Source organism: Phyllostomus discolor, chromosome 2, assembly GCF_004126475.2.
Source record: "Phyllostomus discolor isolate MPI-MPIP mPhyDis1 chromosome 2, mPhyDis1.pri.v3, whole genome shotgun sequence".
Taxonomy (NCBI): domain Eukaryota; kingdom Metazoa; phylum Chordata; class Mammalia; order Chiroptera; family Phyllostomidae; genus Phyllostomus; species Phyllostomus discolor.
The window spans coordinates 209,505,678-209,516,432 of record NC_040904.2 but is presented as its reverse complement, the minus strand read 5'-3'; the positions used below and the strand labels follow the sequence as shown (position 1 = coordinate 209,516,432).

General features: G+C 58.0%; 1 long non-coding RNA gene across 1 annotated transcript; it reads right to left on the bottom strand.

Moving 5' to 3' along the window:
• Nucleotides 1–592: 592 nt before the first annotated feature.
• LOC118498749 lies at nucleotides 593–2,506 on the bottom strand. Its single transcript, XR_004901213.1, has 2 exons — nucleotides 1,886–2,506; nucleotides 593–1,358 (listed from the first exon to the last, which is right to left on the bottom strand). It is a non-coding gene; the product is annotated as an uncharacterized LOC118498749 (long non-coding RNA).
• Between the last annotated feature and the right edge of the window lie 8,249 nt (nucleotides 2,507–10,755).

The following is a 10,755-nucleotide window of genomic DNA, read 5'->3' as shown; positions in this document are numbered from 1 at the left end:
ATGGTGCAGGCGTTCAACAGTGTCATTAGCGACCCAGGCTCCTGAGCATATGGCTTTCATCTTCAAGGTCACCTCATGCTCCAAGATGGCTGCTGGTTCTCCACCATCACACCTACTTCCCTGGGAGGGGGTGGGAAGAGACCAACGGAATGTTTCCCTTTATCCTGCCTAACAACTTAATGTGTGCACCTTGTTGGCCTCTTCTAGCTGCAAGGGAGGCTGAGGAAACAAATCTTTTGGCCGGGGCACATTGCCATGTGAGTGCTTGTTACTAAGGTAAGAGGGAGACAGGATACATTTTTAAAGGTTTTATTTACTTATTTTTAGAGAGAGGGTAAGGGAAGGAGAAAGAAAGAGAGAAACATCAATGTGTAGTTGCCTTTCATGCACCCCCCCAATGGGGACCCAGCCCGCAACCCAGGCATGTGCCCTGACTGGGGATCGAACTGGCGACCTTTTGGTTTGCAGGTGGGCATTCAATCCACTGAGCCACACCGGCCAGGGGCAGACATGATATTTTAAGGGTACCCTATGATCTCTGCCAGAGTTCAGTAGAGTCCCAGGCACCCCAAGGTGAAGCTTGTGCTTTTTCCTCCGGGTGCTGTGACTGTTTCAGACCAAACAGCCAGAGCGGGTGAGGGGAAGGGGCCCCGGCAGGGCCCAGGCCCTTCTGGGCCTGGCTGGTTTGGGGTATAATTTCCCCCTTAGTGTCCTGCAGCAGTTCCGGCCTTGGGGAAGGGGGTCTGCTGGGCCACGGTGGCGGAGCTGGGGGGAGAGGGCAAGGCTGCTGGGCAGGGGCTCTGTGCCGGCAGGCGAGTGTGTTGGCGTCGGGGGTGGTACAGCTTGTCACTGAGCTGGGGCGCCTGAGTGGCCCCCCTCGGGGGGCAGGAGAGGGGAAGGCTGGGGTGCTGGAAATGAAGGTATAACCTAAACGCAGGTCCGGCCGCCTGCAGCTATGGAAGCTGATACGTGACAGTGGGTGCTGATGTAAAGGAAGGTGGTTTATTTTCAGGTGCCGGCCACCTGGAAGTTGGGGGACTCATGTCAAAAGCCCGTCTTCCGAGAGGTTGGGGGACTGGAGTCTCAAAGCCCACTTCCCCCTCTCCCTGAGGGCAGAGGTTCTTATAGGGAGGGAGAGGGGGGCGGAACACAGAGATCAAGGGAGGGGCTGCAAAGTTCTCCACAAGCAGAGGAGCACAGTGTATTCCGACAGGACAGGCGACGGCCGGTGTGTGTGTGTGTGTGTCATCCTGGCTTAGTCACCCTGGCTTCACGTCATCTCTGCTTCACGTCATCTCTGCTTCACGTCATCCTGGTCCCGCGGCTGAAGGTCAGCAAGTGTGCCAGAGCTGAGATGCCTGGAGGTCGGAGTTTGCATTTTGAGGTTAGTTCCTAGGACTCTTATACAGATAGGCTGTTTCTCTGCAGGCTACTGTTAGAGCCAGTACTTACAGAAACCATGTCAAAAGGATGGTGGGTGCGTTACAGCTCCCCAGTGTTACCATTATCCACTGCTATAAGGGGGGCCAGCAGAGGGTGGCCCTTCTGGGAAGACCTCCGGACACTGTCCCGCAGGGCCAGCCCCAGGTGACCCGGCCCAGGGACCCAGTCCATGCCCCTCCCCCCTCCACATCCGTGGGGCCCTGAGAGGGCTCCCCCACACCCCTTCCCTGCCCCTAACCCTCCCCGGAAGGCAACCGTTCCCCCGGCCGGGGTCAGGAGACACCGCCTTGCTCTTCTCGTAAACACACAGACTGCTCTCTCTCGCCGGCTCCTTGCGCTCAGCCCAGTGCCTGCGGGAGGCGCCAGGTACGGCCTGTTGATTCTTTTAAACGGTGGAGTAACTTTCCATTGTGGGGTCAGACCACCATGGGTTTTCACTCACCCGTGATGACATTCGGGTCGTCTCCTGTCCAGAGCTGTCACGAGTGAAGCGCAGTGGGCATTCACGGCCAAGTCCCTGCGCACACAGACACCGTCGCTTCTCTGGGGTACGCGCCTAGGAGAGGAAGGGCTGGGTCACAGGAACGGTCGGTGCTCAACTTTGCGGGCAACCGCCGCCCTGTCCGTCACCCGGGTTGAGCCCCGCCCACCGGCTGCGCGGGAGGGTGGAGCCTCATCGTTCCAACCCTGGGTGGTACCGTCCTGTCCTTCCCGTCTGGCTGTCCCTGTGGGTGTGAAGGGTGGCTTACAGCGCCTGCCGTGGCGCGTCTCTGATGGCTGCTAATGTCGAACGTCTCTTCGCGTCCATGTAGGCCATTTCCATGTCAAGTGCAAGTTCACATCTTGAGCTGATTTAAAAAACCATGGCTTGTTTTTCCTTATTGATTTCCAGGGGTTCTTTACATATGCCAGGGTACTAGTCCTTCGTCAGATATGTGTGTCGAATCTGTGGATTGGCTTTTCCTTCTCTTAATGGTGTCTCTTGCTGAACATAAGTGCTTGATTTTAATGAAACCCAATGTATCATCTTTTCTTTTGTGGCTAAGTTCTTTTGGTGTGTCTTGTTAAGAGAGCATTGCCTCCCAAAGCAAGGTCACGACTCCACCTGACCTTGGCCCGTCTGGCTGCTCTCTGCCTCCTCCTCTCCTGTGGGCAGTGCCAGCCCCAGGGCAGGGGCGAGGAAGGCAGAGATGGGACAGGGGATGGGAGATCTGTGGGGACGTGTGGGGGTTAAAGCCCAGATCACTTGCCTCCCCAGGTCACCGGCTCTGTGTCCGCCACCCCCTTGGCTTCCCGCTGTGTGGATTTGGGTTTATGCTGGGCTGCAAGCTTAAAGCCAAAGAGATTAAAAGATTACCTTTGGCTGGGAAGGCAAATTCTGCCTCTTTGCTCCTGGGGCTGTGGGGGGATGGGTGGGGAGGGGGGTGCTGGTGCTCTCCCCTTCCTTCCCCGGGCCTGGGCCACCCGTACTGTGCGTGGCCTTGAGCCGAGCTGGCCAGTGAGCACCCACCCGGCTTCCCTGGGTTCTCAAAGTGTGGCCCCCAGACCAGCCTTCCCAGCATCAGCTGGTAACTGGGTTAGAAATGCAACCGTTAAGTGGACAGTGCTCGGGCTGGGAACCAAAGCATCCCAGGTTCGATTCCCAGTCAGGGCACATGCTTGGGTTGCAGGCCACGGCCCCCAGCAACCACACATTGATGTTTCTCTCTCTCTCTTTCTCCCTCCCTTCTCTCTCTAAGAATAAATAAATAAAATCTTAAAAAAAAAAAAGAAAGGCAACCTTTAGGCCCCCCCCACCAGACCTGCTGAGGCCGAAGGGTTGCAGAGTGAGGGTGGGGGGCGGGCAGCGGCCTAGGTCTGAAGCCCTCCAGGGGGTTCGGATCACACTAGGGTCTGCCGACTAGCGCCTTTAATTAGGGCAACACTCACTCATTTTTTGACATTGACTGTGTCTGCCGGTGACTCTTCTAAAGAGTGTGCACCCGTTCACCTGTGGCGCGGGTACGATTACTCCCCCCACTCTACACAGAAGAAAAGTGAGGCACAGAGAGGTGAAGCAGCTTGCTGAGGGTCACACAGCTTCTAAGGCGCCGAGGCTGGCTCCAGAGGCCGAGGCCCTGACCGCTGCTGCAGGCCATTTCAGAACCTCAGCACTGTGTGCCCAGGACCTTTGTGGAAGCGTGCCATTTTTATCAGCTGCTCCGAGGGGTGGTGGCTCCAAAGGGTAACGGCTCGTGGGGGCCCTGGCTCTTAAGGTCCTTTCCCAGCCTCCTCCAGGGCCTTCTGAGTTTGCTCTGACCACACAGGGCAACTCACACATTCCTCCTCCTGCCTCCCGGGCCACGGCTGCTGGGAGGCCCTGGGTGGGTTGAGACGGAGGGAAGGGGCTGTGGGAGTGGACCCCCCACTGCGCAGTCGGGCAGACTCAGGCACAGAGACCCGCGGTGCTCCGAGGCTCAGGGGTTCATTCGTGACTCCTTCACTTCCTCGTCCAGTATGCAGGGGCCCCCGCAGCCTGAGAGAAGTTGAGGCGGGCAGGAAGCCAAGGCAGAGAGAAGGAAGGGAGGGGAAGAGGAAACCTGTCCATTAACTTGACGATTCTCTCTGCCAGTGTCCTCCCGCCTCCAGGGATGGTGAAACTCCCCACCCAGTGCTGGAGAATGATCAAGGCCAAGGCTGAGAGGAGGAGGTTGATTTATGGGGGGGGGTGCTGGGGAGCGGGAGTGAGTGTGCCAGTGGTGGGGGGGAGCAATTCATCACAGCTCCCTAGGAGAGCAGAGAGGGCCAACGCCCAGCTCCTTGGCCTCGGCCAGGAGGCCTGACCAGCAACCCCAACCCCGGCCTCCCAGCCTGCCCTGCTCTCTGCCAGGTCGCTGAGAACCCTGCCATCAGGGGCAGGGGCCATGCCCCGGTAGCTTCAGGGCCCCAGCGCCCCCTGGCAGCCCCCTCCCACTTCTCTTCCTCATTTCTCTTGGGCCTGCAGCCTCTTTGAACCGATGAGTGGGGGTGGGATGTGGAGGGAGGACCCTTGGGTACGATCCTAGGCCAGTCCCTTCTCTGAGCTTCAGTTTCCTGATCTGTGAAATTGAAAGGGGGGCCTCAGCCTCACAGGGCGGTGGTGGAGGTAAAGTGGTGTGACAGAGTGCAAAGCTGTGTGCCACTGAAGAGGTGACAAGTGTGAGGTCGCAATGAGGGGCTTGTCTCCTACTGCTGTGCTTCTGAGCGTGCGCTGGTCCCGGGGCGGGGAGAGTGTGCCGGCCGCAGGGGCTGCTGGGTGCGGGTGGGCACACACACGGCCAGTCTGAAGCCGCATGTGTGCTGTGTATGTGCAGGTGTGTGCATGTACAGGCATGTGTGTGTGTGTGCAAGTGCACCGACAGCTGTGAGCTCTCACGTAATCCCTCCACCCCGGCCAGTTTGGGAGGACCCCGCTGGGGTGGCAGTGGGGGTGTGGCTGCGTGCTCAGGCCCAGGCCCCATCCAGCTGGTTATTTATTGATTAATTCTGCTGCCAGCTGATGAATGCCAAGCCCGAGCCAGGCGCAGGCCCTGGGCTGATTTACATAATTAAAAACCATCAGTAATAGAGCCAGGCCTCACCCGCCAACTGCTTCCTCTAGCGTGACAACAGGCTGGGCCTCCCCCCTCCACCCCACCCTGTGCGCTGCACCCAAAGGCTTCCTCGCCTCCGCACCCCTCACTCTCCCGGCCTGACCTGTGTCGGCCCCCCACCCCCCACCGGGGCCACCCCAGGGCCATTATGGAGAGACCGCAGTGTCCTGGGATTCTCGAGTTGGTGACTCGGAGATTCTGTTAGTCGATGGTTCTGAGGTTCTTTGATGGAGAGCCTCAGATTATAAGATTCAGCTGTGATCCTCTGAGTGTGTGATTTTTCAAGAGTCTATTACTCTCTGTGACAGAGGGGGAAAATATTTGCTCTCAGCAGGCCCGCCTGCTCTCAGGGAGGTGGGGCCGGCCTCGGAGGGCCAGGCTCGCTGTGGAGGCCGCCATGGTGGCTCGGCGTGTCAGTCTCCGCTTTGCAGGGGGAGGAGGAATTCGGCACTGCAGAGGGCTGAGGCTGGGGGTGGGCGCTGCAGGCATCTGGGCAGAGGGAAGGAGGACCCACGGACAGCGGGGGATGGCTACAAGAAGAAATCCTTGGTGGCATCCTGGCCTTCAAGAGGGACTTCAGAAAATGTGGGATCCTGTGGAGTGCGTGAGGTCTGGGTCACCTTCCATGTCTTCAGAAAAGGCACCTGCGTTTAGAGAGGCAGTTTGGGGGGAAGAGCGTGGTCTGCCCCACTGGCCAGCTGTGTGATCTCGGGGAAGCTACTCAGCCTCTCTGGGCTGCAGTTACCTTCTCACCTGTGAAATGGGGCTTGTTGTGAGATTTACCTGTTAATCAGCATCCAGTCCTTCGAGTGCAGCCAGCGCCCCGGGGAACCCCTCGTGAATGGGGGCTGTTACTGTGTGGGAGTGGGTTTTGCAGGGAGAGCTTCAAGGGCCGGAGCGAGCTGGTGAAGACAGGCACACAGGAGGGCTGGTCTTCTGTCTCTGTAGTAAACCAGCTCCCAGCAGTGCTCAGAGGATGTTTGTTGAATGAATGAATGTTTTTCTCTTCTCTCAGCCCTTCTCAACTGTGATGCCAGCCTGTGGCCAGTTTAGGCAGGGGACTTGGGACACAAGGCTTCACTCAGGCAGGTCCCCAGGCCTTGCTCTCTTCTCCTCCGTCTGCCCCATGTCTGCCTCCTCCTCCTCTGCACCCCCACAGCCTGGCTCTGCTGCTCAGCGGGAGTCCCTGCCCCTCCCCTGCCGCCTCCCCTGCCATTCGGGGAAGACGGCGCTGCCTGAGCCCACGTCCACCCGTGGGGCCTGGAAGTGCACGCTGAGGCCCTGTCCCAGGTGCCCCGCATCTCAGCCCTAGCATCTCCGTCCTCTGATCCAAGACCTCAGAACCGACAACCGCCAGAGCAGCCTTGCTCTGGCCTGCGGCATCTTGGATTGTGTAATGGCACAAGGCGCCCAGGTGAGCCACCCATCTTAGGTAAAGTTAGAAAAGATCCGTCATAATTTAAAAAATCTAAACAAGCTCTGTTGAAGGTTAATGATGGAACATAAGTTGGTGTAGCCGCTGGGGAAGACGGCCAGGCAGCTCCTCGGACGGTGAAGTGCAGAGTCGCCGTATGCGAGAGCAGTTCCGCTCCTAGGTACACGTTCACAGGGGTTTGAAAGCTCCCAAAAACCAGAGACGCAAATACCTGGTACCCCAGGGTTCACGAGCGTTATTCACAATAGCCGCAGCTGGCGACAGCCTCGGCATCCCTCAGCAGAGGAGTGGGTAAACCAAATACAAACACACGAAGCAAACACACACCGTGGAATATTATACAGTCTTAAAAAAAGGAATCGCTTCTGATGCTACCCCATGGATGAATCCTGAAGACATCACGCTAAGGGAAAGACACCAGACACACAACGACCAATCCTGTGTGGTCCCACTTCTTGGAGGCACCCAGGGTAGCCCGATTCGTACAGCCGGAGAAAGGAGAACGGAGGGTCCCAGGGCCCAGGAGAGGGGAGTGGGGAGGTTAGTGGGTCACGGAGACAGAGTTTCAGTTCTGCGAGATGAAGAAGTTCCGGAGAAGGAGGGTGGCGATGGTTGCACAACTGCGTGAATGTACTTAACGCTCCCGAACTCTGTGCTTAAAAATGGTCCGTTTCATTGTGTGTGTGTTACCATAATAAAAAGGGTTTGTGTAATTGAGAGATGGTTTTGTTTGAAATCCTTCTCTGTGTTTTATCGTCATTGTTTAGTGTTCACCATTGACTCCCCAGGCCCCTGTGTTCCCGGCACATAGTAGGCCTGCAACCTTTGCTGGCCATGTGGACGCATGGGCCAGGCCCCACCCCGCCCAATCTGGCCGGGCGATGAGCCAGCTCAACCAGCAGCTCGTGGTTCCCATCCCGGCAGCTGCTTCCCTTTCGCTCTTGGATTCCCAAGCCCGAGGACCCGTCGTCACTCAGCCACAGGTTGCCGGAGACGGGGGCACAGGTGCCTGGCTCCGGGCTATGGGGATTGGACACAGCCCCTGAGGGGACAAAGAAGTGATTTCTCGCGGAAGCCTCTTTCCAGCGCCCGTCAGAAGAGAAAAGCCACGCGCAGCACCCTGGGGAGCTGGAACGACGCCGGGACCAGCCGCCCGCACTCCGCTTTGGGCGCATTTCACACTGGAGAGGATTAGGGCTCCTCGGTGGCAGTGGCTCTCGGACGGGGCTTTGATATGCTCACGGCCATGGCATTGATTTCTCCCCCGAGCAGTGGAGAAAATCATCAAGGGCTGGGGCAGAGTCAGCCTCCCGGGGATCCAGAGACGTGGCCCACAGTCTGGGCTCACCAAACCTGGCATCTCTGTGTCCACTGTGAGAATTCTGATCCGGCCCCGTGGCCGCAGAGTCAGAGGGTTCGAGGTGCCGGCTGCGCAGCCGAGTCGTGTTTCTTCAGATCACGTGAGTGGCTCTCCCTGGTGTTACCGTGTCACAGAGACTTCTGATCCTGCCCCTCATTTACAGACGTCAAACGTGCACCCACGCTCACGCGCTGGCGAGGGCTGCGCGTGGGTTGGAAGAGCGGACCCGCGAGTTTGGCCCGTCTCCTCGGACAGCTGGCTCCGAAGACGCCCGCTCGCTGGCCTTGGTTTGATTGCACCAATTTTCTCCATCTCAGTGCTGAATGGAGGTCGGGAGGCACATTGTTGCCCGCCAGCTGCTCGCCGTGAATAGCGCGGAGTGTTGGCATTCCCGAGCGGGGGGCCTCCGTCCTCAGGGTGGTGGCTGTGTCCTCCCTCCCACGCGGGCCACACGGTGACCGAGAGCCAGCCCGGTCTCAGCGACTCTTTCCGGCCTCCGCTGTGGCTCATAAAGCAATCGTCAGCTGAACCGAAGGTGGTCTCCCCTGCGGCGTCCATGCTGTGTGGTGAACAGACCCCAGTAGACAGACCGTGGGGCGCACCCTCCATTGTGTGTGTGCGGGGCAGGCTGCGGTGAGGGGAAGTCCAGCCACAGACGCTTTAGTAAGGAGAGGTGCAGTCCTGTCTGCTGCTGCAACAACAGACAGAGTAACAGTGGTTTAAATAAGATAGAAATTCCCTCCCTCCCTCCCTCCCTCCCTCCCCGCTCTCTCTGTCTGCCTTGTTTGAGCATAAGGTGGCCAGTGCTGATAGGTGACAACTTTTTACGGTGTCGCCTGCCTTCCCTAGCCCAGGGGCGGCCCCACCGTCGGGGTTAACACGGCTGCCCCAGCTCCTGCCCTGCACTCCCGCTCTGGCCTACAGTACGGGAAGGAAGACAACGGAGAGGCACACACTTTTCCTTAGGAAACTGCACAGCTGTCTCTGCTCTCATTCCTTTGGCCAGCGTGCAGCCAAATGGCCACACCTGTCTGCACAGTGAGCTGGGAAATGTAGTCTTTTTTTTTTTTTTTTTAAGATTTTATTTATTTATTTTTAGAGAGGGAAGGGAGGGAGATAGAGGGAGAGAGAGAAACATCAATGTAAGGTTGCTGGGGGTCATGGCCTGCAACCCAGGCATGTACCCTGACTGGGAATCGAACCTGCGACACTTTGGTTCGCAGCCCGTGCTCAATCCACTGAGCTACGCCAGCCAGGGCTGGAAATGTAGTCTTTATCTGGGCATCCATGTATTCGACAAAACGTTGATTTAGGTAGAAAGGGAGCTCGGACCTTGGGGGCCAACTAGCAGCCTCCTCGTGCATTCGGGGACCAGCGCTGACCCCCACAGGGGTGCAGGGATGCTGAGTGAGACAACACACATCCTTCCAAAAGGCGCGAGGGGAGGGTTCCAGGGAAGGGGTGGTCCGAGGCGGCGTCTGCTGTGGCTGACAGGACAAGTCAGAGGTGAGGCGAGGGCCTGGTGGCCTTGACCAGGGGGGTGGGGAGGGACAGGGGCTGCCCGGGGTGAGCAGACAGAGACGGGTCTCTGGGCGTTTGTCTTTCCATCAAGGAAAGGAGAGAAATAGGGATGTGAATGCAAAGTACACGGATTTTTTAAGATGGGGAAACAGCAGTGTGTGTGGTGCTGCGAACGATCCTGGAGAGGGGACAGGGGCCGTGAGGGTGTAGGAGGAAGAAGGGACGTGTAGGAGGGGCATCCTTGAGGGCGTGAGAGGGGTGGGGTCCAGGGCCCCACGGGGTCTCGGCCTCGGGGGAATGGGGTCACTGGCGGAGCCTCTTCTCTCATTGTTTCCGTTTCCTCGGTGAGTCGGAAAACAAGGGCATCGTTGGCTTGGGTGGAAATGGAAAGGAGAGACTGGTGGTCTGGGGACAGAGGAGGAGCTACGTGCCTGCCACCCACCCGGGAACTGTTTTCCTCCTGTGACAAGCAGCCTTGGGGAGGGACAAGATGGCTGTCGCAGTCAGCTCCAGCCTAGTGCCAGAATCCCAGGCAAGAAGAAGGGGAGGGAAACGTGGGGCCCCACCCGTCGTGCCCGCCTTCTTCTAAAAGAAGAGAAATGACGGACTTTCTTAGACACCCGCCAACTGCTTTCCGCTTCAGTCTCGTTGGTCAGAAGTGGGTCACATAGCTGCCCCTAGCTGCAAGGGAGGCGGGGAAGTCAGGGAAAGGATTCTCGGGATTTGCTGAGCGCAGGACACGTGGCCTGTTTGAATGCAGCCAGGGCTCAGCTACGAGAAAGAGAGGGGCTTGCCGGCCACACCCTCCCTCCCACACGCCAAAGTCCGAGGCGCCCTCCCCAGCAGCGGTCTTGTGCATCCGTCAAGGGAAATACCCGCCAGCACACATGTGGGATGGTTGCTGATCCTCTACATCACTGGCCATTGATTTCACGGAACTCCTGCCCCCCAATACTCCCGACAGTGCTATTTGATAAAAAACAATGTTGTCAATAGCTGAATCATTTTTTTTCTCTGCCTTGTCATTCACTTTGTGGCTGGCTTTTTTTTATTTTTTAAAGATTTTATTTATTTTTAGAGAGGGAAGGGAAGGGGGGGGGGGAGAGCGAGAGAGAGAGAGAGAGAGAGAGAGAGAGAGAGAGAGAGAGAGAGAGGGAGAGAAACATCAATGTGTGGTTGCTGGGGGCCATGGCCTGCAACCTAGGCCTGTGCCCTGACTGGGAATCAAACCTGTGATGCCTGGTTCCCAGCCCGTGCTCAATCCACTGAGCTACGCCAGCCAGGGCTGTGGCTGGCTTTATCAGTGTCCCGGCAACAGGATGGCATGTGCCTGGCTCGTCCATGAGGCCGGCCACCTTGAACAGCACTGCTGTGGTTTCGGTCCC